Source organism: Heterodontus francisci, chromosome 20 (genome assembly GCF_036365525.1).
Source record: "Heterodontus francisci isolate sHetFra1 chromosome 20, sHetFra1.hap1, whole genome shotgun sequence".
NCBI lineage: Eukaryota > Metazoa > Chordata > Chondrichthyes > Heterodontiformes > Heterodontidae > Heterodontus > Heterodontus francisci.
Window position 1 is genome coordinate 78389386 of NC_090390.1, and position 13191 is coordinate 78402576.

A 13191-nucleotide genomic window follows, 5' to 3' on the forward strand; every position below is an offset into this window, starting at 1 on the left:
TTTTGGATCTCAAAAAAGCATTTGAAACAAGCAGGTTGGGCCTCTATCGGATACTGGAGAAAATCAGCTGTCCTCCCAAGCTTTGCAGTCTGACATGGACCTTCCATGATGCCATGCATGGTACCATTCAGTTCGGCTCCACCTCTGACAGTTTTGAGATCAAGAATGGGGTAAAACAGGGTTGCGTCTTAGCTCCTACTCTCTTTATCTTTTTCTCTGTCCTCCTGACCTATGCTTTCCCTGTCAACATGGAAGGAATGTACTTGCACATATGATCCAGACGGGAAACTTGTCAACTTATCCAGACTGAAAGCCAAGACAAAGTGTGGCGTGTCCTGATGTATGCTACTGGTGCTGCACTCGTCATCCAGACAGGAGACCATCTCTCGAGGCTCATGGATTGTCTGTTTCGTGCCTGTGTCATGTTCTCCCTCACCATCAGTGTCAAGAAGTAGTTATGGGACAGGGTGATTTGTCTTCGCCTGTGATCAGGCTCAACATCATCATCACTGGAAGCAGTCAGCAGATTCTGCTACCTTGGGTCTACAGTGACAGACAACCTGTCTCTTGATGAAGAGCTCAGCACATGTATTGGAAAGGCAGCCACCAACTTTGGCCGACTAATGGCAGTAAAGCCTGGACAGCTTACATCTACCAAGAAAAAGGCTCAGTAACTTCCATCTCTGGTGTCGTGACATATCCTTGGCATCACATGGAAAGACCAAGTCACCAGTGAAGCAGTCCTTTCTAGGGCAAACATGCTAGTGTAAAGCAGGCTTCGTTGGCTTGACCATGTGCACAGGATGGAAGATGGCTGCATCCCCAAGGATATGCTATATGGGGAGGTAGCCTGTGCCAAGAGAGCCGCAGGGCGCTCAAAGTTCCGATTTAAGGATGCTGTCAAGAGACATGAAAGCCCTCGACATCAATCATGACAAGTGGGAAACTCTAGTTGACGGATGGATGCAAATGGTAACACCAGCTGTAGGCAGGATTCGCTATCACGATGACATGGTTTCAGAAGCTCCAAAGCAGATGCCAGGCCTGCAAATAAGGCGTCAGCAGAGATAATCCTGCACCAACAGCAAGGAACAACTTCATGTGTGGCACTTGTGGAAGACCTTGTCTTTCCAGAATCAACTTGTTCAGCCATCAAAAGAAGTGCAGCAGATGATCTCATCTGACCTCACCAGATTTCTGAGGCTGCGTTCCCAACATCTCTTGCAGATGGAAGGATGCCAATTACATTACTCCTGTATTTGGATTGTGATTGGGAAAATCATTTTCAGTGGTATTGAGCCATAGAACCCTAGTGAGAAATAAAGGATGATTGCAGGTCTTATGGTATTGATAGAGTAAATAAGTGATGATTTCAGAGTGTCATCCAAGAAACATATTGGCACAAAATTTAGATGTTGGCTTCCGTGTAATTTTTCAGTAATAGTACCAATTTGCCAAATATATGCCAACCTATTAATGTTTGAGTGTTGGAAATGATATTAAGAGTGCCAACTAATACTGGAGGTAACAAGAAGTACTCTTTTCCCCCTCCCTGCTCCCACACCCAGAGCAGAGGATTTCTAGCAAAAGCCACTGATTTGTCTGTTATCTTCCAGAACAGAAGTTGCTGGATAGATATCATTTGGATGGGAATGCTTCCAGATATTTTAGCCAAAGGTATAGGTTGAGATGCCTTCCAAGGCAATTACAGGCATATGCTCAAACCTTCTGCACAACTGCTGCCCACTGGGGAGAAGGGTTTAATTTTTCTTGGGAAGTAGGGCAGGGTTGAATAGTGGAAATTATGAAGAAAAACAACAAAAAAGGTAAATATTTTAGAAGTTTAATCTTTTGGGAAATAATTATCCAGAGAACCTTTTGTGTAGCGATAAATAGGACTGTGCAAGGAAGGAATGCAGTTGAAGGGCTAAAATGTCATTTGTCCATTTCATGTCTTTGAAGTATGCCAGAACATAATGTTTCTTCAATAAAGTCCTATTAATTAAAAAATATCTAGCTCCTATCACATTACAAAGCCAGTGATATTTGAAATGCATCAGTATGCATGGTAAACTGCTAAATGAGGCATGTATGCAAGAGTCTTGCTCCAGTTCTTTCCTCACCTACTACATTAACATCATAAAACTAAATCTTCGTTGCTGGCGACGACTCTCAGTGCAAATTGATCAGGACCTCAGCCCAAGATATGTGACCAGACTTGGCAGAGCTTAGTGCTTAGTATGTTTAACCCTTAGCATATTCAGTCTTGCTCAGTGGATTCCTGATGAGGCTACTTGTCTGTTGTGCTCTCATTTTTAAACTAATTTAAAAAAAAAAACTCTTTAGAAGTTTTACAAGAATGCAAAGAAGTAACCATGCCAATTGTTAGTATTCTGGCTATTGATTAACATAAAGGAAACAAATTCAAGTGGTAGGCAGAAAGAACGAAGGCAAGTATGATCTTCAAACAGACAAAGGAATATTTGCTATGCCTCACCTAGATTGGCTGGGATGAAGTAAAATTAAAAATATCATCATGGAGGGAATGAGAGGTCAAGAGGAATTAGGATTACAGAGCAAGCAAATTCATAGAATCACAGAAGGAAGCTGTGCGGCCCATCGTCCCCATGCCGGCTCTTTATTAGATCTACCCAATTAGTTCTACTCCCCTGTACTTCTAGTCTTGCAATGTTTTTGTGTTCAAGTATGTATCCAATTTCCTTTGGAAAGTTATGATTGAATCTGCTCCCACCACTGTTACAGGCTATACATTCAAGCTAACAACTTGATGTGTAAAATAGCACAGAATATGTCTAGATAAAAGTCTTCTGTGCAGCTACCACTTTCCTTGGACTTTCAAGAACTAGATACAGGATTTCTGAAGGATATTCTCAATGTTTCTATGGAGATTTTCATTTAGTTTTGCTTCCAGTTCAGTCAATTCTTCCTCTGCTTTTTGTGCATCCTTCTGAAGCTCCATTTCTTGCTGCCATTTAAATTTTAACCGTGCGATTACGGTAACAAATCTACTCTACTCAACTGAAAACATTAAAAAAAACCTAAGGGGGCAGTTGTGTCAAAGGGTTAATATTCTAAATGGATAGTAGTTTTTTCAGAATTTAGTGCCAGAAGCACTGCTGGAAGCAGCCTTCAGCAGGTGTGGAGAGTATTCTGGTTTGAGGGAATTGAGTTAACATTTCAAGTTGAGTTGTGTTGCTACTGAGTTGATGACCATTCCTTTCTACTGGGATTCTGCTGTCAAGTTTGGCAACTAGAATGGCAGTGGTTCCTGCTGTGTGAAGGTTTTAACCTTTTGAAATCTTCATTAATTCTTGGAAGTAATGTTTGCACATTTTTTCTGTTCTCTTCACCTGCCCACTGAAATTTACTGGCGAGAACTTGCACGAAAATGAACGATCACTTGCTACTTGAAGTGAGTTTTATGCCAGAAGTGAAATTTTTTGGGAGCCTAGAATGAAAGCACCATCAGACAACAATATCGTGCGTCATTTGTCACTCCAAAGTGTCAGCATTTAACAAATAATTTTGTCAACTGCATTTGTGCAAGATATGATCGGAAGTTAGAATTTTGTGTTTATATACTTACATTAAAAAAAAACATTCTGAATGACAGGTGCTATTATGTGCTCTGTAATATATCATTTTGTAGCATCTGCCTTAATGTGATTTTTCTGTAAAATGAAGCCTATTTGATTAAATAAACCTGGAAGGCATTCTATTCATCAGTGCGTAACTTTCTTTACCATGACTATAAAAAAGTCACTAATTGTTTTGAAAAGAGCAGTTCGAAGGTTAGATTTCTGTGAACATTGTATTGTGAATTATTTTGTTTTTCTCCTTTCTCTTCCTCTGCTGTACCCGTTCTGCCCAAAAGAAAACTTTTGTACATTATTGTGAGAACTGTGACAGTTAAGACTTCAGCAAAACAGTTCTTGACCATGTTTATGCGATTGATATTGGAGCACTTCATTTAATCCTTGGTCAGGATTAAGGTGAATCTGTCTTTCATTTGTACTTTTGTTCAGAGTGGAACAATTGTAATAAAATTGTCTTCCATTTCATTCATAATGTACAGTGTGCAAGGTATAGTGTGACAGGAAGTAACTGCAGAATGGCTCGTTGATGACTCTGGAGGTGATTCAGTTACTCATCTGTGACTTTGGTGGCACTTAGTGCTGTATTTGCCTGCTGAGTAGTGTCTGCACTCATGGATTTTGGTTGTATGCCTTATATTTGAATTACCATGCTTGGATGAGGTGAATCATGCCATTCTTTGGTAATGTGCACGCAACATTGGGAGTGTAGTGAGCATTGACCACTTGCGTTCTAATCTAGTTGAAACCAACATTTATAGTTCTTCATACAATAAACTGTGCCAATTCCTTTGCTGTATCAAGTGCTTGTGGGACCAGCAAATTTTGCAAGCAGCAATACAGATGCAAAATGGAATGCAATTCATAAATTGTAGCAGAGTTACCTTGAAACAGAATTTTTGAAAGAGCTTCAGTAGTTTTTTTCCTCATGTTAGTGTGGCATCAAACGAGGCTATTTTGTTCCATTGTAAAGGTTGTTATAAAAAGCATTTTGAGTATTCCCACTGTTCTCTACTGCACTCAAGTATTTTTGAGCAGAAAATGGAGTGATTCAATTTTGGATAATTTTGCTCTATCTTTCATAATGGTCAAGATCTAATGTAGGAATACTTTAACCATAGAATATTTCTTATCCGTACTAGTTTCTCCATTAATTTATTTTCTTCTCCTGCCCTCCTGAAGGCATTGGTGACTTTATGGGGTATGGTTCCATGGGCAGCAGTTGAATGCTGTCTATTATTGTATGGAAATGACTATGGGCAGGTTATTCAGGATGAGGCATAGGGATTGGCATTGGTGCTGAGCTGGATCCTATTCCCATCTAACAACCACACGTTTATTTTACAGCAGGGGTCATTGAATAATCATCAGGTGGGACTTTTGGTTGTTCTTTTCTCCTTTTTGTTACGACCGAGGCGGGAGCAGTGTACTGTTAATTCAATCCCACTTCTCCATGGGTCATAGCCAATTAATGAATTTTCCCACCTACTGAAAAACAGCCAATTACATATTCTATTTGTCCTCCAAAATAAAGCACACCAACCAGGTTTCTTTAATCAACAACATTATTTATTATAAAAACAGGTCTTAAACAATAATGAGATAACTCTATGTACGAAAAGCTCCTTATTCCCCGAGCCCTCATGCGCTCGCGCACGCATTAAAAAAGAAACGGTTAACCAGGGAAAAAGGATTTTTGGTTTACAGCTGTTTGTCATGCAAACCCCCACCTGCCAAGAATGCGGCATATTAATTTTGTCATATGAACATTGATTTTAAACTGTTGCTTGAGTGAAGAAATGACTTGTTAAAAAGATCACCAGACATTTGGGCTGGAGGACATTTGCATTCTAAGAGATGCTAGTTGTGGAAACAAACGACTATATTCCCTAATCCAATTAACCCAAATGGATTTTGATCACCGGATATTGAAGGTGTAAGGAAGCACATTTTCGGGCCTGCTAAGACAATACAATCCACAAACGCAGAAGTGGTTAAGCCAGTTAGTGACATGACAGACTTGCTGGCCAACTTGGGTTTTTATTTGTGCCACACAGAAAAGAATACAGAATGCAGTTTGTAACTGAAGCTGGAACAAGGAAGCCCCTCTCCTGGCTGGTGCGCTCTTGTCTTTTCCCAAGCCACGGGAGACCTGTAAATCTCAAGAGAGAAAACACTCTGACATCGAAACAAGTTGAAGCGTGAACTGGGCCCCAACGAATAGCAAGACTTACTGGCAGCCAAAGACTCCACATTGAACTCAAAGGACAGTAAATAACAGATATTGCCTCAAACTTTTCCCCTTTATTCTTTCTACTTTTTCTGTGTGTGTTTATCGCATATGCCTACTAGCATGGTCGGGTCGCATATTGTAGTTGTTAACCGGATTAGAGTTTAAGAGGAATAAACTTCTACCTTTCTTGTTTAAATCTAAGGAAACCTGTCTGATTTATTTGCCTTACTATTGGAGCAGTGAACAAGGATTCACTGAAGGGGGAGCTAAAATTAAACCCTGTTAAACGAGGCAAAGGCTGCGAGGGAACCCCTAGACCCCTTTCTCACCTGGTCGTAACACTGTTTCATAGGAATGAAAGGAAAAATAAAATAACTTAGGTTGCCATGTTCTGGTAGGAAGTTCTTTGGTTTGGTGAGGTGTGCCGGAGTCAAATAGTCGGATGCCACTTCAACCTCGCCTGGAGAGACTTCATGAACGAGTCTGTGATGGGTAGGTATTCAAGGTAATTCAACTGCAGCAGCCTTCACATAGGTATTTCAACAGGGGTGCAGCAACAAGTTTTAGGTTTTACAGCAGCAGCATAGCAGTAGAAGATTTCTTTAGATTTCAGGATTTCTTAAAACACAGGAGGCAACAGGAACCACACTTGATGCAGGGATTCTTCAGAGACAGGAGGCAATAGGAATCTGCCACCTTTTGCAATAGAGTTTCTTCTCAAGAGATGCAGGATTCCTTTACAGAGAGAGGTAACACTTTTTCTGGGTCTTCCTTTCTGATCTCCAGGCAGGTCAAAAAACAAATTTCAAATGCCTATTCTTTGTCCAACTCACTGACTTTTTTAAAAGGTCCAACCAAAGTCAAGCAAAAACCTTCCTGAACAGGTCACATGTCCAGACATAGCGTCTCCATTGTCATTCAAAGTGTTGCTCTGAGGAGGTCAAACCCCTTGCTGGTTTCCTTGAAATTGCCTGTTTTCCTACCCTTGTACAAGTGCAGCTTCCTTTCAAAACATCCAAAAATTTCAGCTATTTGCAGGTGCCTCAATGTCCACTGAAAAATCCTTTTTTACTTTTTTTAAGACACACTGAATTCTAAGTTTTTAATACAAAAAACAAAACCCTTGTAACATTCCCAACCTGGAAAGTTGAGGTACATTGCTGTACCTGTAGTCTGAACCCACATCACAGGCAATCTATGTTAGAACAGCAAAAGCAGTCAAGGTAACAGTTGATTGAAAAAATTGTACAATCATAGAGAAGGAGGTTATTCTACCCGTTATGCCTGTACTGAATCTCTGAAAGGGTGATCTGAAGGAAAATCTGTTATTTCCATAATTTGAGCTCCTGAATGGCTGTGCAAAGGCACATCATCTTCCTGCCCTAAGTCCCGCTCTGCCATCCTTTGAATGCTAGATACCTGAGAAGTGGTTCCTGCATCCTCGTGTCATGTTTCCCTCATTTGTATGATTTGTAGTTTTCTAGCAACTGAAGTAAGGCTTTGTAGCGTATCATATATCCTGGCTTAGCCCTGTCCCCTTTCTTGGAGAGGAGAGCCACATTTACCAGCCTTCAGTGCTCTGGCACAATTTTTCTTTCCAATTCTAATCAGAACCTCCTGTTATTTGTCCCTGGCTTCGTTAAAATTTTTTAAAATGTCAACATTTAGACCGTGACCTATCCTAAGTTTGAGAAACGTCTTTACTACTGTCGTGCCCAGTAAAGACGACATATTCCTACTTTTAAGATATGAACTTTATTCAATGTCGACTCTTTGAAATTGTCCACTTTTTAAATGGAGAAGTCAATGTGCTGCAAGATGGCCACCAAAGGTCAGATGACCTGGCCTGTTTGTTCAAAAACTGTCTCGAATGGGCAAAAGGATACATTCCAGACTAAGAGGTATCGACTACATCCATCCTGGAATCATCAAGAGACCTTCTCAAATTGATTCGTTTTCTACGGAGACAATTAAGGTGTGAAGAGACACATTATAACAGAATAGTATCCATTCAAACATTAATAGATAGCCATGGATTCTACATCCTGGTCCATTGTGTGGTCACACCAGGGAAGAAGGCTATGTGTCAACTAACAGATACTCTAATTTGATGGATTTTTTGACCTTAAAAGGTAACCCTCTAGGAAGAGAGAGAAAGTGATCACAGTAACAGCACAGAAGTCGTTCAGCCAGAGGCTGTGGAAAGATCCAGACTGCTGCTAATTCTACACTTCAGCTTGGTGCAGCAGAGAAGTGAAAGTGACCGCCACTTCCAGCCTGAAATCTTAACCAACAGAAATCTACAACGCCTCAACAAGTTCAAGGCTACGAACAACTCAGGCCTGCACCTTTAAAAGTGACTGTCCTACTTAGAAGAATGAACAGGTTTACTGTAAACTACGAACACCTGCCACAGCTTGAACTCTTACCCTTTACCTTTTATCTATCTTTTGAGACTGAATGTGTGTGTGAGTGGTGTTGCGAACATTTCGGGAATGAATATTGTTCAATACATAGTTAATCTTCTGTTTTAAACCTACAAGAAAACCTGACATTTGTCTGTTTATTTGACCCAAAAAACACTCAGGGCTAACTCATCATTTTTAAAAAATGATTGCGGTCAGTTGGGAGGTGAACAGTGGGAACCACCCACATCCCTTACCATAACATGTAACATTACTCTTTTAATAGTGCCACAGTGTCAGACATGGCTCAGGTGGTAGCACTGTCACCTCAGATAAAGTTGTGTGTTCAAATCCCACTTCAGGACTTGAGCACAAAAAATCAAATCTGATGCTCCAGTGAAGTACTGAGGCTGCACTGTCATAGGTGCCATCTTTTGGATGAGATGTTAAACCGAACCCCTGTCTGCCTCCTTAGGTGGATGTAAAAGATCCCATGGCACTATTTTGAAAAAGCCTGATATCTTGGTCAATATTTAACTCTAGGTCAACATCACAAAAAAGCAGATTATCTGGTCATTATCACACTGTTTGTGGGAATTTGCTGTGCCCAAATTGGCTGCTGTGTTTCCTACATTATAACATGGCTGTACTTCAAAAGTGCCTCATTGGCTGTAAAGTACTTTAGGACATTCTGAGGTTGTGAAAGGCACTATATAAATGCAACTCTGTGTTTCTTATTTCTATCTAATAATACCTCTTAATGGTTCTACATCCACTGCTGGATATTCTAAAATCCTAAAATTAATTATGCATGTGCAAACTGAGTCAAGGTGATTCTTTACTATTTCTGCCATTGCTAAACTTTTCATTACAAGCTTGCCTCCTTTATCTCCTAATGGCCCTACCATACTTTAATTATCCTCTTACTTTTAAAGTAAGTATAGAAAGTCTTTTAACTGCTATTATATCCTACTACCAGAGGACATATTGCCTTGAAACATGTTTGGTTCAGATGACCTCCTAAACTGTTGAAGCTAAGTTTGATCACTGGATAGATCACCATAAACATTATGTTTACAGATTATGTGACATGCAAGTGCTTGGGGACTCATTTATTTAAAAAAAAATTAAAATGTGCAGGTACCAGCTTTTTTGGGAGCTCTTCACATGTTAGTCTCTTAGATAGCTTCAAATTTCCAAACAGAAAAAGGGGTTTTTGCTGCATTTGCTGACAGGTCTTCATGATTTTGCAATGAGAACAGCAAAATTGTTTAACATTGAGATATTGACCTTAATGCATAATATTTGCTTCTTTGTCCAAAGATAATCACTGGTCGATTATAGGGCAAAGATTAGTATTAATAATGTCGTGATTGACAAACTGACCTTTTCCATTAGCAGAAAGTCAGCATGTTTCAGTGTAATAGGAGCAGCAGCTAAGAGAATAAATGCATAACTAATTTTGCCATTTTAGAGTAGAAATTAGGAGAGTTCAAGATAGTAGATAGAGGAATGAATATAAAGGTTGAAAGGTAAAATTTACTCTCCCAGCCATAGATATTCCATTTGTTACAAGGAGGTAAGAGATATTTTCTGCCTCAGACAGAAAATCTTGGGTGAAGAAATTCAGCGAATCAGCATTCATCTCACGAACTGTCAAACTGTTCAACAGGTCCACTATTCTCTGGGAAAGGAAGAACTTCCTAACTCTGCTTCTCTTTTCACAGATGCTGCCAGACCTGCTGAGTGGTTCCAGCATTTCTTGTTTTTATTCCTAACATCTAACCTAGTTCTGCACTTACATAACTTGTAAGAGTGACTTTCCAGTTCAATGACCTTTCGTCAGAACTGGCAAAAAGTTCTGACGGAAGGTCATTAATCTGTACGGTTAACTTTGTTTCTCTTTCCACAGACTCTACCTGACCTAGAATCCTAGAAGGTTTACGGCACGGAAAGAGGCCGTATGGCCCATTGTGTCTGTGCCAGCCGAAAAATGAGCCACCCAGCTTAATCCCACCTACCAGCATTTGGTCCGTAGCCCTGCAGTTTCCGGCACTTAAGGTGCATATCCAGACACCTTTTAAATGAATTGAGGGTTTTTGCCTCTACTACCCTTTCGGGCAGTGAGTTCCAGATCCCCACCACCCTTTGGGTGAAAAATGTTTTCTTCATCTTCCCTCTAATCTTTCTGCCAATCATTTTAAATCTATGCCCCCGAGTCACTGACCTCTCTGCTAAGGTAAATAGGCCCTTCGCATCCACTCTATCCTGTTGAGTATTTCCAGAATTTTCTGTTTTTATTTCAGATTTCCAGCATCTGCAGTACTTTGTTGTTGTATGAATGATTACTGGTCCTTCCTAACCTATTGCTAGCCCTGACTTGAATTGTAAATGGTAATTTTCCATTTGAGCCAACAATCTGCAAAATTGTAACCACTATGCTCTGAAGCTACCGATAAACTTTAATCTAAGCTTGATTGGTTCTTAAGCCTCTGATCTTCCTCACTAATTTACAGTTGTCAGCTTTTTTTCTTTAATATCTGTTGTTCATTATATACTTAGTGCTAATAATTAACCATGATTGCAGGAAACAAAACGGTTTGTGTGTACTGCTAACTGCCAAATTACAAGTTAAGCAGAGGAGTAGCCTGGTGCTGCTTGATAAAATGTTACTGAGGACATTAACCACCACTTTTGTTAAGATGGTATGCAGCTTCGCCTAACTCAAACAATGTATGGAGACTGTGCTTAATACTTGCCTAACATCTTTATGGAAATAGATTACCTTGATTTTGCTACTGCTGGATAGATTACATGGCTAAACATAAGGACCAGCAAACGATTTTGGTTGATTACAGGGTAAAAGACACGGTATACGATGGTAATTTAATCCTGTACTATTTCTAGTTTTTGCTGGCTGAAACAGAATTCAGGTAGCTTGAAATGGATCCTGAACCATGAGACACCTACTGTGCCTTGTATTATAATTAAGAATGTGAGACTGAATATTTAACCTGTTGCAATCCAAGAAAAAATAAATTTTTAGGTATTGGATATGAAATGCCACTTAAAGAACCAATTTTGTCTCAATGGAAATTAACATTTTGAAAGAAAAGCTCAATTTGCTAGAGAAAATATTTGTCATGTTTTGGGAGGGCATAGAGGAAACACCCGCAGTTTCAGGTTGCTAGTCTAACTAGCCTGATCTGCAATTTTGATTGGGGAATTGCAGGATACTATAGAAGAGTTCCTCACAAGCTTTTGCTATTGGAATCCAGGTTCAGTGTCTTCTACTGCTGCAAATGAGTGCCCAATCTTTACAACTGAGATTATTTCTTAATCCTTTCTACCCCTGAGGCACTTTCACCTCTTCCTCTTATAAAGTATCACTTTTTAAATACAAGTTGTTGGATATCTTGCAGAATATAATGTTATTTTGAATTTTAACTTTAAATAATAAATGTATTTAAACTGCAACCCTTCCACTTCTCCCACTCCCCACCCCCCCGAAAAAAGTTGCCTCATGTTAATTTTCATTTCAAATATAAAGAGTCTAAAAGCAGAAAATAAAATCAATTTTGTAGGTTCCTAACTTTCCTGGCAACTAGCCAATAACTGAACGAAGTGCCTGTGTTATTGAAATATATGCAGGTCTAGCCATTTGAGGAACTTAGTGCAAATCAACCATATAAATATTGCACACCATCAGTACATAGCAAGAAGAATATAGTTGCATTAAAAATGATTAATATATATATATATAAATAAAATGACATGTCAAGTTGACTATATTGATCTGTATAGTTAGAATCCAAACTTGATCCTTTTTGGACAGGGATGTCAATACTTTTTGTATGGTGTCCACATTACAATTTGTGTCTTACATAGGCCGGTGAGAAAACTTCGGAAAGATAAAGGCAATAAAAATTTATCCTACAATTAATAAAAACAACAACAAATGTGTATTTTTGTGAAGACGCTTTAAATGAGAAGACTGATTTATTGACTTACTTTTTCATCACTATGTTGAACACTGATTTAGTGCCATACCTGGCATTGATTTTACTTGCATAAGTACTCAATCTCTGCCCGCACACTTGTTGTTGAGTGTTCCAGATAGATTACCATCTGTCAAGAGTGATCTTGATTTCTTTCTCTCCTCTTTCTTTCTCGCTTCCTTCTTTGCGTTGATCTTTCTCTCCCTCTTTCTTTCTTTCTTTCTCTCTCCCCGTCTGTGTCTCCCTCTCCCCCCTCGCTCTCCCTGTTTCTCTCCCTCTGTGTGTGTGTCTCTCTCTCTCTCTCTCTCTCTCTCCCTCTCTCCCTGCCCTGCGCCCTGCCTCTTACCCCCCCCCCCCCACCGCTCCCCATCCGTACACTCACCATAAATGTGGATTATAGAGGCCGACTATGAACACCGCCTCTCCGCAGGGCACAGCCATGTTGTGTGGGAGCGGGGTCCTAATAAACCTATAGCTTCCTGTCAAGGTGCCTGACATTCTAGCAGTTTACATCCGCGGGCCGGATGGACATCTTTAGAGGGCTGGACTCTGGTCCGTGGGCCATATGTTGGACAATCATGTTCTAGGAGAACAAAACCTGTTTTAACCCACCCAAACCCTAAAGATCTTTTAATAAACTATAACCTATATGTGAGTCAATACATTGTCTGACAACTCTTTCAAAAACGAATAAATTAGGTTGATCACTGTTGTTATAGACTTGGCTGTTAAGTTAAGGTGATATGCAGATCCAAATTATTTGGATTGAATATAAATTAAAGATATTCATTTAATATAAATTGATAGTGAAAAAAATGAATAAATTGTCAAGAGTGGACTAGACATATAGTTAACAGAAGATGGCTTGAAGGCATTTTTCCTTCTCTTTTTTTTCCAAAAGCTGCCTGCTGAATTCTCATCAAACTTAAAGCTCCTTTCTA

General features: G+C 39.6%; 1 protein-coding gene across 6 annotated transcripts in view; it reads left to right on the plus strand.

The window, feature by feature from the left end:
* LOC137380760 (metal transporter CNNM2-like) overlaps positions 1–13191 on the plus strand; it is a 263880-nt gene that overhangs the window by 98015 nt on the left and 152674 nt on the right. The gene's annotated exons all lie outside the window — the stretch shown is intronic.